Genomic DNA, 17,754 nt, shown 5'->3' on the forward strand with positions numbered 1-17,754 from the left:
TTTCAACCCCCCTCTTTTATTTGAAATAAACTATACTGGCTAGAGAGAAGCTCTGAAGCTGCTAATCTGAGTAGTACCCTGCCTTTAGAAAGTCAGATCCACGTATTGATGTTAAATGCTAGTATACCTACTAATAGGTGTTTTGGGGGTGAGTATCATTGTTGAAGGTTTTCTATTTGCCATATTTTTACATGCCACTGTGGAGGCAATACTAAACATGTATCTAATGTTCATTATCTTGTGTACTCAGTTATTATACCTAGTTGGTGCATTCAGTGGTGATTTGCTGATTAACTGCTATTAATCACAAATGTTTACTTTTTACATCCTAATTCATGCCAGGATAAGACTGATGCTATATTTCCAGTAATGCAGAACACCCTTGCAGAAGGACTATGACTACAGACATTCTAGAAATGCCAGTGTGTCAACTAATGGATCTTGCAGAATTTGAAAACTTTATGAGGAGACAAAATTTGTCAGATAACTATTGCACCATTCACTGTTTCACCTGCTGACATTTTACAGAGTGCTGTACAGACTCCGAAGGAAGGGACAAAAAAAAATGTGTGACTTTGGAGACAGTGATGTCATGATCCTTGTGAAACTACATAATTACACCTTGGTGGGCTGATTTTGCCTTCTGCAGAAATACTTGTGCCATTCATGTTTAAACTGAAAAAAACTTGAAAATGGAAATCCAAAGAAAACAGTCATCTATTCACACAGAATGGTGTGGACTTAGTGTAAGCATTAATGAATCCAGCCTATCTTTTTAAAGCACCTTTATTGAAAGTAAACATTGTAAACAAAGACATATAAAGCAAACCATACATTCTCTGGTTGTTCTGAAATTCTGCTTTTAATGAGATACAGCACAATCTTCTGGATTCAAAGATTCCATGCTTCAGACAAATTGCCACGCAGCTTTAAAAAATTTGTTGTTGTAGTGAAGTCATTCTGAGAAATATGACTTGCATATCGCTGACACTGAGAAAAATGGTTGAGCAGTTTTTCCTGAGCAAAATTTGAAAACAAGATTAGTTTGCGAGATACAAAATGTGAAAATGTTGGTGCTTTAGACTATGCAAAATTCAAAACAATGTAAGCCATTTTGGTAGTTGTGCTATCAAAATATGAAAAAAGGCCCTTCTGTAATTGTATGAAAAACAAAATTCTTTCTGGAATCACTTTGTGGCCACAACACAGTCATTTATGCCTGTTTCTGTTGCCTGTTTCTAAGCATTCCAGAGTGGATGTTCAGGAATATTTATATGTCATTAACTTCATTTTTTCCCTAACACCTATAACAGATACTCCTTATGAGTTCCATAAAAGAGAGGCAAAAGGCCTTATTAAAAGGCCTGGAATACTGGCAGTTATATGACATGCATCCTTTTATGGTAATGTCCATTCTTAAAAAAGATGTACAAGGTGTCTTGCAGTTAACGTTTACTTGTATTTCAGTTATATTAATTCAGTCTTTTTGTGAATGCGTATTTCCTGCATGAAACCTAGCAGGCAGAATACACTTTCAAAATTGCTGTTTTTTTTCTTGTTGCCAGTTTTATGACTTGTCATTTTCTGAGGCTGAACATTTTAACTGAACATAGTCTTGCAAGGTGAATCTGAATATCAGTATGATATTGGCAGTTATGATAGGGGTCCCAATGACAGGGGCACCACTTTATAAAGCACCTAATGCCATAGGAGTTACAAAAGTGTATTTTTTCCATTTGACTTGAACTTTCACATCATGGAAAGAAAAAGTTAAACTGTTAAAATCAGAATACTTCCCTTTAGATTTTGCATTTCATATTTCAGGCTTATATCACATAAAGATAAATAATCAATCAACCCAGCACTATATGCCAGTAATTCTTACATATAAGTCATGGATTCTTCCTGAAGCTCCTTACTTCCTGAAACTAGTGGACCTAATCAGTGGCTTATGTCCTAATGTTATTGATCTTTTGCGGCATAATAAGTCAATTCAATAAAGAGAATCTGACTTATGAAGGTAGTAACGAACAGACATTTAACATACAAACACATTTTTGAGTTTAAATATGGGAGAAGCTGGGGGATATTGATAGTCATACCACTTTGCTTCTGAATAGCTGAATCAAGTTTCTGGCAATAAAGTCAAGACAGTGAACACGTGTTTAGCAAATTATAAATTGGCTTACTTTTAGAAAATTTGCAGTAACTACTAGAAAGGGAGTACTTTATTGAAGACTGTTAATGTGAGGATTTGGTAGCGGTGTTGGGAATGACAATGGAATGCCTAATCTGTTACAGGTAAGAAGTGAAAAACATTGCCTTCCAGTGAAGATGGAGATGTGTTAACATTCCTTATCTTGTGCTCCTCTCCCTGAACTGGAAAACTTTTACTTTTTCCTCCAGGAGATCTGCATTATTTATTAGCATTGCATCTAGCTTTCGCTTTAGAGATTAACCTGCCAAAATGACTCATGTGCAGGAACCGCTCTAAACTGAAAAAAAAGTTTTCCTCTGTTCTGCCAATCTACTCATAAAATCAGTCCTGCTTATCAATGAGTCGCATCTTAAGTCATACCTGTTCTAAGCCTCTCTTTGCTGAGGAAGTAATGGATTTGGCTACGCCTTTATCACCAGCCTTGCTACATATGATAATGTGGGAACTACAAAAGATAAATTTCACCTTCTCTGCTTATATGGCTAAATAGTAGAAAATCTTTCCAACACAGAAGGAATACTGAATTTTCACTCAGATCATTTAGAAGTAGTTGATAATGCCCTTCAGGACTCCAGCCAGGGACTTCCTGCTGCTGAGACAAAACTGAACTTGCTGTAATCCAGATTAATTGACATGAAGGACAGGACATATCAGAAGATTATGCAAATTTCTGGCATCCCTGAAAATGAGGAAGTGGGAGACTGTCTGAATTTTATCAAAGATAAACTTTCTGAGTGGTCTAGTCTCCCATAGGAGCAAATAGAAGTTTAGATAGCACATTGGGTATTCGTGCAGCAATCTGCTTAAAATGAAGAGCCTAAAGTGTTGTTAATTTGCTAATATCATGCTGTTATGGGTGCCAGGAAAAGTTTTATCAATAGAAGGGGCACACATTTTTACAGATAATGACTGTTCTACAGAAACCTGGTGAGGAAGAGCTGCCTTCTTCCCAGTTTGTAAACCGAGCAGCAGAATCATCTTAAATTTATTCAACTGCACCCAGCTACTTTCTGGATTTGGGCAAACTAGAGAAACTGGAAAACACTGTGAGAACTCACCAAACACTCCAGAGCCCAAGTCTCAGTTCCACTGAAAATGCAAAGTCCAACGCAGTATGAATGAAAATACAAATTTATTTTAAGCCGTTAAAACCATACGCTTTTTGTCGCCTGACAATCCGACTTCTTCAGAGAGAACAAACAAGCAAACATTGCCTCCCCTTCATTGAGAACATTTAAACAGTTCACTAATTGAAAATAACAAGTCACATGGTTTAACCTCTTCTGAATTAAAGTCCCAGCACTAAAGAAAAAGCACCAGGGAACAATGTACAACTGAATACTCATGTAATAATGATACAATACCAAAATGTTAAAACCGTATTACTAGCAAGGCACATTGCCAGATAAAACAGTGTGTACATACACACAAAACAAATCTAAGACCTGTAAATAAATAAATGAATAGATGAAAATTTGATTTTGATCATAAAGTAAATATTTACAAGAATTTAAAACATAAAATACAGACAGCATTATAAGCCCCCACTGCCGAATTAAAAAACTGAAAAGTTGCTGAGATTTTAAGAAGGTTTTGAAAAATCAAAACACACTGCCTGTTGTTGAAATGGCCCACATGGCCAGATAACCTCCAACCAAGAAAGGTGGAAAAGGACCTTCTCAGGTCCTTCCAGTCAAGGTACTACTTCTCTTTCTTCATGGTTAAATCGAGCATTTGAGTTTGGTAATTCATCTAAGGCAACTAAATCAGACTATAACACGAGTGCCTCTATAGACTTGCCTTCCAAACTAAATATATTCGATCAAAATTTCTTGAAACTAAGAAAACTACAAATGGAGGTGGCATATTTTGGGGAATGCAAACGAGCCAATATAATCCCCAAAGGCCTTAGATCCTGGAAGTACCCTACTGGTCTCCAGGACGGGTCTGTTTTCCATAGAGATTTGATAAAACTATTCGACCGTCATGGGATCGAACTTATGGAACTGATTTGTCATCATTATCAGCAGGCTATTGACATTCTCCTCCTCGATACTTCCAAGCTTGATGATGCCATCAGGAATGATACCAATTTTCATAGATACAAGTTTGATCACGACCGTACCTTTTATAGTATAGACCAACACATTTTTAAATTAACTTCTACTAAGATAAAGAAGTTAAACAGGGATATCGAAGCATACAAACGTGGTACAGCATACCCCAGACCTCCTCCATCTCAAGGCAATTTTTTGGCTCACATGCCTTGGGTGGGTGAAAACCGTCAGCCTTCTGAAGCTTGCTTGTTCTCAAATGATTATTCTGACTCAACCACTGGTTCGAATTCTCCAAGAATTGAAGATTTTACTAATAGCAGTGATCAGCGAGCAGCCCCCAACCTCACCTCTCCATCTGGTGGGTAGCGGGAGGCAACCCTTTTCGAGTCCTGGCCTCCTCTCCGCCTTCGGACCAAGTTCAGAGGACGAATCTTTGGTCCAGGAACAGGAAGACTTAAATGCATTAGTCATAGAAACTGCACCTTATTCTAGTTTACGTGAAATAGTTCACGAATACTAACAAGGACTTCAAAATTTACAATTTTTCAGATTATTTTTTTGACACTATGTTAATAGATTTGTTAGCTAAAGGTGTTTCTTTTGTGCCTTCAAGGAGAGCAGATGTAGCTTCTTCTATTATTGATTTAAAATTTTTTGTTAGGAAGCTCAACTTACAGGTCATAATGGGGAAAGTTTTGGGGGAGAAAAAAGATTTTTTATTATCTAGCACTTATAATCCACCACTCCACCCTACACTGAACACATTTGAACAGATTTGCGAGTTAGACATTAGACACGCTCTCACGGACCGTTTACCCCCACGGTCCTCCATGTTTAACATCAGTAAAGCAGAGAAGTCCCTACTTGACATGTTAGCTGGGGCTTCAGTCAGGGTAATGCAACCCGACAAGGGTGGAGGTTTAGTGGTTATGGAGGAATCCGATTACAACAAAAGAATGGAGGACATCCTCTCTGCAGACTGTTATCTCGAGGTATCCCAGAATGAGCTCAATATAGGAAATTCTCGTGTAGTTTCTTATTTTAGTGACATGTTCCTGAATGGAACCATTGACGTAGATTTATTCAGTTTTATTTCTCTTCCTGTATTCAAGGTTCCAGTAATGTTTGGTACCCCTAAAATACATAAAAACCTTTCTAACCCCCCCCCATGCATCCACTAGTAAGTGCTAGGGGCAGCATTACATATGCCGCTGCCAAAGTAGTTGATTCCATTTTAAAAAAATACATGGCTACTGAATCTCAAATCTGTAAAGATTCTTGGTCTTTCCTAGCCAAGGTTAACTCTACTCCTTTTTGCGAGGACGGCCATTTCTTAGCTGTTGATGTAAAGGATTTATACACTTCCATCCCTCACTCGGTGGCCTTGGAATGGATCCCTTCCTTGATGTCCCTTAAACTAGCCCCTGCTACTGAGATCCAATTGGTGAGTGAATTGTTGGACATCACTTTATCCAACAATTACGTTTCTTTTAACAATAGATTCTATCTTCAACAAGTAGGAGTACCAATGTGTTCTCCTTGCAGGGCAAGTGTGGCCAATATGGTAATGGCCTACTGGGAAAGGGAATTTGTCATGAACAATAGTTCAGTCATGGACTGTGTACTTATGTACACCCGGTTCCTTGACGACAATTTTATCATCACCAGAGGGGGAGAAAAAGTTGTTAAAACTATGGTACAACTATTTAACTCCTCCACTGAATTTTTACAATTTACCCTTAGCACATCCAAGGACAATATTATCTACTTGGATGTGGATTTAAGGAAGGATCTGGCTTCTAGGAGTTATGTAGCTAAAATACACAGAAAAGACACCTTCTCCAATAGCTACGTTCATTTTGACAGTTTCCACCCATACAAACAGAAAAGGTCTATTCTTAAAGGCCAACTTGTATGGGCAGCACGGATGACATCTAGACTGACTGACTTTTTAGTGGAATGTAAGTTTATGGCTGACCTCTTTATTAGCAGAGGATACCCACATGACCTAGTTTCAGACCTAGTGGAAGAGGTCCATTTTAAGAGACTTTCAGGTTTTTATGAACCTATTCTCAGTCCGGGGGGGTGGAAACATGATAACTCGATCAGGGAGTACAGAAAAGGTACCTTACTCATTCCAAAGTTTGATCATAACTTATACTATGGATGCCAAAGCCATCTTTACATCAGTCATGAAGAATTGGCCGTTAATCCTGCAGGATGAGTCCATACGAAGGGTGTTTGTAGACCCTCCTAAGGTAGTCTACAGGAGAGGTTCGAATATCAAGGATATACTGGAAAGAACACCTAAGACCAACAGTAACAGATCGGGCATGTACAAATGTTCCATGTGCCGATATTGTGGTTACATAAAAACAGGGTCAAGGTTTTCCATCAATGGGGTAGTCTTCTACTTGGCAGGTAAATTCAACTGTAATTGTACACAGGTAGTGTACTTAGCTCAGTGTGTTTGCTGTCCTGCTTTCTATGTAGGCAAGACAGACAGAAGACTACTAGATCGTATATACAAACACCTGTACACTATCAGAAAAGGCAAAATGGAGAATGCTCTAGCCAAACATGCCATGGGAAACTTAGGCCGCAGTTTCACATTTAGTGTTATAGATCAGGTCAGTTCCAATCCAAGGGGAGGCCACACTCCCTTGCATTTAGAAAGCAGGGAACTGTGGTGGCAATTAAGGCTGGATGCATGTCATGCGCCTGGCTTAAATGGTTCTTTGAACCTGGCTTGTTTACTGAATTTAAAGAGGCTCAAGAGATGACCTGCAGTAATATCATTCCACAATGGAGGGGTTCCATATGTCTTTCACATTCATTTGTTGTTATTAATAGTTAGTTCCTCACTCCCTCAAATTATGAACACTATTAGAGGCTTTACCTAGCCATGTTACTTGAGAGATTATATTTTTGTATCCTACATTGTTATTTTTATTTTTATCCAATAGCAGGATTTCAGTTTACAACTCACGGCCAAATTAAAGCCCAGATTACACGTTCATGCGGGTTTACACGACTCAGAAAGGGAACCCATAAAAAAGGGGGTGGGTGGGACATGCATATGTTTGGTGTAACAGTAACAATACATTTCATGGATACAGCTGCCTTATTTCAGATTCTCAAAGGAGAAGGTCCTTTTCCACCTTTTTTGGTGGGAGGTTATCTGGCCCTGTGGGCCATTTCAACAACAGGCAGTGTGTTTTGATTTTTCAAAACCTTCTTAAAATCTCAGCAACTTTTCAGTTTTTTAATTCAGCAGTGGGGGCTTATAATGCTGTCTGTATTTTATGTTTTAAATTCTTGTAAATATTTACTTTATGATCAAAATCAAATTTTCATCTATTCATTTATTTATTTACAGGTCTTAGATTTGTTTTGTGTGTATGTACACACTGTTTTATCTGGCAATGTGCCTTGCTAGTAATATGGTTTTAACATTTTGGTATTGTATCATTATTACATGAGTATTCAGTTGTACATTGTTCCCTGGTGCTTTTTCTTTAGTGCTGGGACTTTAATTCAGAAGAGGTTAAACCATGTGACTTGTTATTTTCAATTAGTGAACTGTTTAAATGTTCTCAATGAAGGGGAGGCACTGTTTGCTTGTTTGTTCTCTCTGAAAAAGTCGGATTGTCAGCCGACGAAAAGCGTATGGTTTTCACGGCTTAAAATAAATTTGTATTTTCATTCATACTGCGTTGGACTTTGCATTTTCAGTGGAACTGAGACTTGGGCTCTGGAGTGTTTGGTGAGTTCTCACAGTACTTTCTGGATTAACTTTAAGGGGAATCGGCACACATTTCTCATACCAGAAGAAGCTTTGGACAGAAAATAAAGGATGATAACCTTGGGCTCTACCTCTGAATTTTCCAAGATCACTAGAGAGATTGCAGAGTCAGACGAACCCAGCAGGTTACCCCGAGAACTGTGGAACCCTTTCCTTTGTTTTGGAAACACCTTCAAGAGCACAGAACGGTGACAGCAGAGGCTTCAAAGTCAGCATTGCATAATGGTAAGAATGGAACAGGATGTTGATGTTTACAACAGTGCCTTATACTCCCTTTTCAGCTGGGAGTAAGTATATGTGCTATAGGGTTTGAGCTTGGCTTAAGTTTTACTGTTGGTTACCCTGATTTGGCATGTAGATGTGATTCTGGGTGGCTGTTTTACACCATTTTTTTCCTCTTTATGAGCAGGACCTATTCTATAACTCTGATATGCTGAGGCACAGGCACTTTGAAGAGCAAGACTGGTGATTTCATGGCATACCTCTTACTTTTCTAAAGATCAGCCGAGCTTGTAGGAGTGGTCATGATGGCATGATGTGGAAGTGTTGCTTCTTGATTACATGACTTGGATAATTCAAGACTAGTGCAGTTTGTTTATTCAAAGCTCTTCTGAATTTTTTTTTTTTCACATTTCTTGGGTATGTTTGTATTTTCATTGTTATCCCAGTCTCAGTGGCGTCACTTAACTGGAGCATTTCATGATTTAGAGAACACTGTAAGGCTGACTATCATCAAATAGCTGATGCATATTCTTTAATTATCAGAATCTGGTTTGAAGGAGACTAATTGCTTTATTTGGACTTGGCATTTGTGAAGCATTGCCTGCATTTCCACATTTATTTTTTCACCATTTTGCCTATGTTTGATCACCTTTAGTATTTGTAGTGAATGCATACCTCTCAACCTCTTTCCACAAGAAATCTGGACAAAGGTAAAAATTATGGGGGTGGGGGGTGGGCAAACACCCCAAAACAGTGACAGATTTTAAATATTGCTTTTATAAAATTAGAAAGTTGCTAGAATAATAGTTTTTGCATTGGCATGCATTTTCTGATGGATATGAAATCTGAAACTGAAATGTATGTGATTATTTAGTGACCTCAGTCCTTACTGACTTTCCAGAAAACAATAAATTTTATGAGGAACAGATCAGAAATATGAGGCAAAAGTCTGGCTAGTCTGTGAAAATCTGGCCCATTGAGAGGTATGGGTTAATGGGAGGAACACAACCGGCAGGTGCTAGTGCAGAGGGAGGCAGTACAATGAGATGGTTGAAATGCTTTACTCTCAGTAGAACTGCACCCATGATGGCTGTGCACATTTTCTTTGATTCCTTGTCTTGTGCTAAGAGGCCATCTGCCTCTTCCTTGTAAGTGCTCAGATTTTTAACTTTGTAAATAGTTGATGGTTTTCTTCTTATGTATGTACTTGAACAACAATACATTTTCCAACAACTTTGGGAATGTGTATTTTTTGTGCTTTTGTTGTTTTGATACATTTCTTAGCTTTTAAGCTTGGCTTTTTATTGTAACTGATTTATTACTGAGATTATTGGAGAAGTAATGCATGCTGCTATATATTTTTAAGATCTGTACATTCTATAAAGTGTACGTTATTGTCAAGAAATGTAAATGGTTTGATGAATCTAGTGAAGTAGGATAGGGTGATGGCTTTTATAAGGAGAGCTAACCTGCAGTTTGTTGTTCTTCAGGAGACACACTTGAATCATAAGGAGCATGTCAAGTTCAGATATTTAGGATATAATGTGGGGGAACATGCCTCATATGCTGTTGTCAGGACATAAGGAGTCATGTTATTAACACGAGATGAGAAATGTCCCATTAAAGCCAGTAGATTTCTTATTTGAAAACTGAAAGTTGCTATACTATGTCTAAGGGTTTCTTGGAAGGGAAGCTGAACACCTTATTCAATCATTGTATCCCCCTGGACACTACTAATAGGGAAATCACCTTGATCCTTTGGGTTTTAGGGATTCTTTTCTTCTTTTTTTTTGGGGGGGGGGGGGTTGGAACATATTCTGCTTTAGAGAGACCAGACCAAGGCCTATCTCTACTCCTTCTCTTAGAAAATTTGTGGGAGGTTAATTTCGCTCATATTGGAGTGGTGGGCACATTCCATTCGCTCTGCATACTCAACTGCAGTACACATGCCTTTCACCACATGTTGGTACATTATCTAGGACTGACAAAACTTCAGTATCAGAAGGATATAGGTACCTGGTTTAGGAATTTCCTGTCATCCTTTATCACTCACAGATCGTGTGTATATGTCTGTGTGTGTCTGTCTATGTGTCTCTGTGTGTGTGTATATGTTAAAGGGAACCTTCTGAGTTGCGAATATATTTTTGGACTCATAAGATGGTTTTACAGGTTTAAATACTGATATGTTTTCACTGTGGTGAATGGAATTTAAAAATATCCTTGACCACTCAAATTTAACTTTTCTTCCATAACCATACATAGTGATCAAATGAATTTTGTGGATGGTTGTTCCACATGTGATGATGTAAGTAAACACCATTATTGGTTGAAAACACTAGCAGAACAATTACTCCATTACTGTTAACAAGTCATGAGACAGAAAAGGCCTTTGATAGGGTCTCTTGGGTATTTTTTTTTTTTTGAGATGCTTAAGGTGAGGGGTTTCCTAGTGGCTTAATATAATTATGCTCAGCTGCATCAATAAAAATAGATTTTCAAGAGCAATTAAGCTGTCCTGAGACAAAAGGTAGGGTGGCCACCAGAGGCAATACCTAAAACTATCTTTGTATGCACATAATTTATTGCTTATTTGTCATCCTCTGAACATGAAGTACATATGATATTTTTACTACTTGAAACATATGGCAAGAGAGCAGGCTATAAAGTTAATGCAAGTAAAACACAGGTATTCAAGAGTAACTACTCTCCCACCAGGTGAATGATTCAGGACTAACCCTTTACAGGGAAGTTAAATTATATTACCTATTTGGGAGGTGATGTTGGGGCCCACAATTCTAGACATGGTTTGAGTCACCTGTGATAATATGTTTGCTATAGCTAAAGATTTTTTCAGAGATGGAAAGTTCTGTATTTTGATCACTCTGAGAAGATTCAGGATATATCTGGCTTGTTCTCTCCTTAGTTTTGTGTGCCTCACATGGCATACCATTTTTCTACAAAAGATTGTATTTGCAGCGATAAAGAGAATTATAATTAATTTTATCTAAGGTGGTGCCCAAAACATATTAGGATGTTATCACATTGTCCCTTCTGGGGGGGGGGTTTAATCACACATAGCGAAATCTAGTGCAAGACAACTAGGAAAATGTTATATGGGTTTTTGAATGATCAGGCCGCTGCTACACTGGGCTAAGTTATGTGCTAACATAGGGGGTGTGAATGTTTTCACCAAGAAGTTAAAATAGGTGAAACATTTGGGCCTAGTGGTGGCATTGTTCAGGAGTTTTTAAAACTTGAGCATTAACCTGTAGAAGAAACCAGCACCTCCAAATGGTTGAGAGAAATGTGTCCAATTTTTATGAATGATACTTGAGGTCTTTGTCATTATGAGAGTTTACACCAGCTGGCTAGTATTGGTTCCCTTAAAATCAGGGGGCAGCTTTGGTTGGGAGGTTGTTTGATGACCTAAGATGATCTTCAAAGGAACTTTGAAGTCACACAAACAGAAAAAAATGTATTTCAACTGCTGATTAGAAGAAAGAAAGAAAGAAAATTGGGACTCATTTAAAAAAAAAAAAAAAAAAAAAAAAGGAATGGCCACTATGTGTGCAGTAGTGGGATGATTTTAAGAGTTAGTTCAGACACAGCTAAAGGAGGCATGTCCAGAATACAGATACTTCTTATGACTCTAAGGGCTCACTTACTAGCCAGTACAGTTTGATGTGGGGGTTAGAACTGAACATTCAGATAGCTCAATGTGCTACAAAGTTCACTTGGTTTCACTTCTTTGGGTTGCAATACCTGTTTACATTTTTATACTGCTTCAAGTATTGCTTGAATGTTTCCGATGCCTTCTGTGGTTTGCTACAGATGTGGCACAGTGGTAGCTGGAAACTGGAAGCATGTTTTCTGGGATTGCCCCAGTCTTTGTCAGTTTAAGGAGGGACTTCAGTCATATTGTGGTAAATTCTGGTCTAACTCTGTTTGCCTTTCTCTACTACTATTCCTGTTAGGATGTTAGGACATGAACCCTTACTTAGTTTAAATTTAGAACAGTAGAGATTATTGCATATCATGTTACTAGCTGAGTTTGGAAAAAGAGGGATCTTTCCGCTCTAGAGCAGGTAAAGGTTATAACGAATTAAATTTACAATGGCGAAATTAGTGCACTAGATGCATGGATTATACAGATTTCTATAGAGAAGTGGGCCTCCTGCAGTCAAACGTTTATAGGTAAAAATGTTTGTTGGGAGCACTTTTAGATCATATGTAGCGGTATGTTACATTTGAAGTACTTTGTTTTATTAGTGATGATCATATTTATTGATTCTCGGGATTGTTGTGCTACTTTATACATTTGTTTGTGATCTCTTTTCTCTTTATTGATGTAGAATGAACATAATATTGCTCAGGAAAAAGTGAAAAGTATAATGGTTAGACTGTTTTCTTTATTCAAGGGACTGTAATTACTGGACTGAATGCATGTTAATTTCCCTTGTGGATCACTAACATTGGACTGGGTGATTAGGGTATATGAAGAAGGTTCTTTAAGGAAAGATAAAGCATGTATTTGCAGTTTTAAGAGGTTGACTTCCTTTATTTCAGGAAATTATGCTTACAAACTGGGCACGTGGCGGTGTCACTGTTGTAACAACTGATTCTAGGTGACTCTTCACACCTACTGTTGTATCATGCCCACTCTTGAATATGCCTTCACAGTTTGAACTGTGTGTATAGGTTCTAGTCTAAAAATTAAAAACGACAATAAACAAAATGTCATTTCATTCCATGCTCACTCTGAAAACAATGAATAATACCAAACCAAGAAGGTTTCATTGGGACTAGAATAACACAGTGGAGAGAATGGAGAAGTTTTAATTGTGAAAAGATGCTGCTCTGGATTGAAGGGATCATTTCTCTGTTTCATCAGCTGACAGTAGATGACAGGCTAAGCACAAGAATTAACAGTGAAAGTGGTGTCGATAGAAAATTTGTAACCACTCGAGTCACTGTATAGAGGTATGAGTTTAGAGGGCTCATTTTATAATTAGGTGGACTATACCTGTGATCCTTAGATTTGCAAGAGTTTGACAGTGAATAAGGATATATACAAATGTGATTTTGTGGTGGTTTGGAGGCTGACCCTACTCTGAGGTACAGTGATTTTGGAGATGGTGTTTATAGTTATCAGTGGTGTGGGAGCACAACTTTCACATATTTGGGTATTGTGTGCCTTGTTCATCTCTAAAAATACTTGAATAATGAAATAGCAACATTTAAAAGTTGTTGTTATGCTTTTGAAACTGGACTTTATTTTCATACATGTGGAACTCAATGTAGAACCACAGTTGTAACAGGAAGCTGGTTTTGCATACGGATGGGAAGGTGCACTGGATGGCTAGGGTTGTATTGTCTTTGCATGCTGATACTAAAATTGTGGTTGTAGTATAAAAGATGACCATTTTCACAATTTCACAAACTACCACTAACAAAAGTAACTTGCAAGGTGATAACTAAAATCCACAAATGCCAATCGCCAGTACAAGCAATGCCACTAAACGCAAACAGTACTTGTTAACACTGCTTATTTCCATTTAAGCTGATGAGTCAATGCTTTAGTCTTGGATGAAACTGAAGGTAAGACTGAAAAGAATACAAAGGGGTGTCATCAACATGTGTAGTTTTCTTGTTCTTCTGTTTTCATGGTTGTCAACACCAATGTCATTTCATCTGGCAGTGGCAAACTTAATATACTAATGGTAAAAGAATATGTTGCTACAGATTTCAAGTTGAACTGACTTCACTTCTACTCATGTCTGTGGTTATAATATAACAAACATGTTTGTTTACTATAAAAATGGCCAATGGAGTCATGAGACTTGACAAGTGGGAAGATGCAGATACTGGAGGAAGTGTCTGTTGAAGGCAGATATTCTAAATTGTTACTTTTGCTTAGAATATACAAAGAAAGAAGGAATAAGAGGCGCCTAAACCAAGTAAGAGAATTGTATATATATATATATATATATGAGCTGATTGCTTTCCATTCAAAAGTAGAAAAGTCTGAAATATTTTTTTGAAAATTCAAGTGGACAAAGCAATGTTACATCATAAAATATATTTCAGGATTTTAAAATTTTTAGGTTAAGGCAGTGACACCACTGACTTCCTTTAAGAATGATATCCCTGTTGTGCTTGCAGTTAGTAGGAAGGTTTGTATCAGGCCTTTTCTCCCGAGCTTGGATGGGAGCTAAATTATGAAAACTAGAATTGACAGAAAGGCATTAAATATATATGTAATTATTTAGTTTGAAACTATCCACATAATAGAACTTTTCATATACATGCATGAGGTCACCTATCAAATCTTGCTAACTCTAATACAGGGTTTCCTCAAAGCTCAGTCCTTGGCCCATTACTTTTCCCCTCTTTATCAATGACCTTTACGTCGCAGATGAACTTCTACTACTTGCATACAGTAAAAACAGCACCTCCATAGGTTCATAGGTGTGTATTAGGCTAATGAACACAAGGGTCTTTTTAAGCCTAGCCGTGCATCCCAAATCTCATCTCTGACAAGTTGTGGTATCCTTGATAAGAGTAAGTAAGGGCTTGGGAGGTGAAACATATACAGGCAGGGGCCTGGTAGATGAACCATTTGCAAGTTGCCTGTGTCAATTAGAGCCATAGGTGCCAAACCAGAGATGAATTTCCTGTTCCCCATCCAATTGTCCAAGTTACACTTGAATTGGATTAAGGAGGAACTCTGCTTCACATGGATGGGGGAGCCTGTTCCTGCTGCTGTTAGAAGGACATTCCTTCAAGAAAAACTCCAGAAAAGTTTCTCTAAATTATTTCATTGGCCTCATAACAATAAGCTGTTAATCAATTCACTCAAATCCATTGTCAAGATATGAACTCTACAAAAGCTCCCTAAAGCTTTGTCCAGTAACATATCAGACTTAATGGGAAATCTTCTCCTGGCAACAGAACAAAAATTCCTCAGGATGACATTAAATCATTCACTCATCTTATTGATGATATTAGCAAAATTCTTTACCAAATAAAAGTGTGGTATAGAATCTCCTACCACCTTACTCCTTCAGCTTGTAGAGCCTTAAAAAAACATCCTTTCCCCCAAAACTAAACATGGACTTTCTTTAGTTACTCACCTCTCTAGCATAAATACTCATAACATTCCAACTGTTATAAACAAAATTTGCAGATTGCTCTGTGACTGAGCTGCAAATTAATCACTATCAATTACTTGAGCATTTTACACTGCTTGTCTGTAAATGAAAGTACAACACTGCTCTTTAGTTCACAGATCTATAAAGTAATAACAATGGGACATTCTACACCCTTGGAAACAAAATTACAATTTAGACCACACAGTTATTCACTGAGGGATTGGCAGGAAGGTGCTCTAACATTCATGAGTCCATGTTTCAAAACAGCTGCTGTTGAAAGGACCGTATCCAACTGAACATTAGAATCCACTGGAGGTTAGAATGCAATCCAAATTAGAGTAGCTCGAATCTCAACTAAAGAAGCAGTTACTAAGAGAATCCAAATGCTCTTGCTTTGTAGAAAGTGGTTAATGCTATAGCCACACTGATGGCCTGTAATGTCTCATTGATATTTACTACATTACAACTGCTGTATATTAACCATACCTGCATTATGAACATTGCACATCAGCTGTAAATAATGTATCTACGTCTGAACCAGTTGCATAATGCAGTTTCTTATTTTCTCTAACTACCTGTTTAATTGAACAAAATGTAACAAGTGTCAATGCAACTGTAAATATATATATATATATATATATATATATATATATATATATATATATATATATATATATATATATATATATACACCTTATTTCCCCGAAAATAAGACCGGGTCTTTTATTCTTTCTCCTGGCGAAATGCGCATTAGGGCTTATTATCAGGGAATGCCTTATTTACCCGCACCGTACAACAATCTACCTTAATTCAGTTATTCATGTACAAAAATTGACATTTATTAATGAACACAAATCGACATTTCTTCATGTACAAAAATCATTTATTCATGTACACAAATTGACATTTATTTCGTACTTTTCTATTATTGGACAACAGTTCTAATAACAGGTTGACAGTTGTGTGAGAATTCTACATAAATAGTGCAACAAACATTTCAACTCCAGAATATCTGCACCTTAGCTTTCACAGTTATTCAAATACAGTCATGTCATCTTCTTCTGGAACATTGTCATAAGTGTCCAACCCCTGAATTTCAGCCTGAATTTCTTGCGATTCCATTTCCTGTAGCACCATTGACCCCAGTCTGTCATGCTTAGCAATGGATCCCTCCTTAAATGAGCACTGCTTGTCCAAGTAGCCTGCTCATAGTGCATTGGCACCACAGCTGTCAGTGATTTTATCCCATTAATTTTTCACCCAAGTCACGACCTCTTGCAGACTAGGCTTCACAAAGTTTTCATGCTGATTTCTCTCCATTCTATTTTCAATGTAGTCATTGAGTTCCATGCGCAAATGGTCCTTGAATGGCTTGTTTATTGCAATATCAATAGTCTGGAGATAGGCAGTCATTCCTGCGGGAATCATTATTTGATCTATTCTCCACCTGCTAGGAATTTCTTTGTTTCTTTAGCGTGGTGAGTGCTGGCTAAATCCCAGACTAGCAGACCTCTTTCACCACCTCGCAAAACAAGTGGCAGCATTACATCGACCCACTTCCTTATAACTGCTTGTGTGCATCAGGCTTTTTCGGTTTCAAGAATGTAAATGCCTGAAACACGTTTAATCTTATCTTTCTTGCCCTTACTAATGATTAGAGGAGGGGTTTTCTTTCCATCTATATGAATTGCCAAAATACAGGTAACACGTACACTTTCATAACCAGTGGAGGGAATGCAGATTGACAAGACACCCATCTGATCAATTGTTATTTGAGATCCTTGGCCCATAAACACTGGAGTTTCATCCATAGCAATCATGTTGGAGAGTTGGTATTTAGAAAAGTCAATGCCATCACAAAGGACTTGAACGCAAGTACACGTTTAATAATTTCAGTATCTTCCAGCTTGAACAGTGCTGTTGATCTTCTTAGAGACAGTTCATATCCCTGAAGGAAGCCATCCAGCCAATGTTGTGATGCTTTGAATTCTTCTGGGGATATTTCTAACTGTGGTGCTATTGCAAGGGCAAATGCTTGAATATCATCCCTGCGCACAACCAAAGCCTTTGCTCTCCTGTTAGCAATCCACTCACAGATCATGTCTTCAAACTGAGGAAATAATGGTTGCCAACCTGATCCACACTTACACGTCTTAGCGTTTCCCTCATTGGCCTGTTGACTGAGGTTAATGTACGCTGCTCACCATTTTCAGACTATTCAGAGATCTAACTTCTTCTCTTTACAGAAAGCCATCAGGTTCTTTCCCCGGGAGTCCTCCACAGTTCCTTTCTTGTACTTGA

Source organism: Protopterus annectens, chromosome 7.part0, assembly GCF_019279795.1.
Source record: "Protopterus annectens isolate FY-2018-M chromosome 7.part0, PAN1.0, whole genome shotgun sequence".
Classification (NCBI taxonomy): Eukaryota; Metazoa; Chordata; order Ceratodontiformes; family Protopteridae; genus Protopterus; species Protopterus annectens.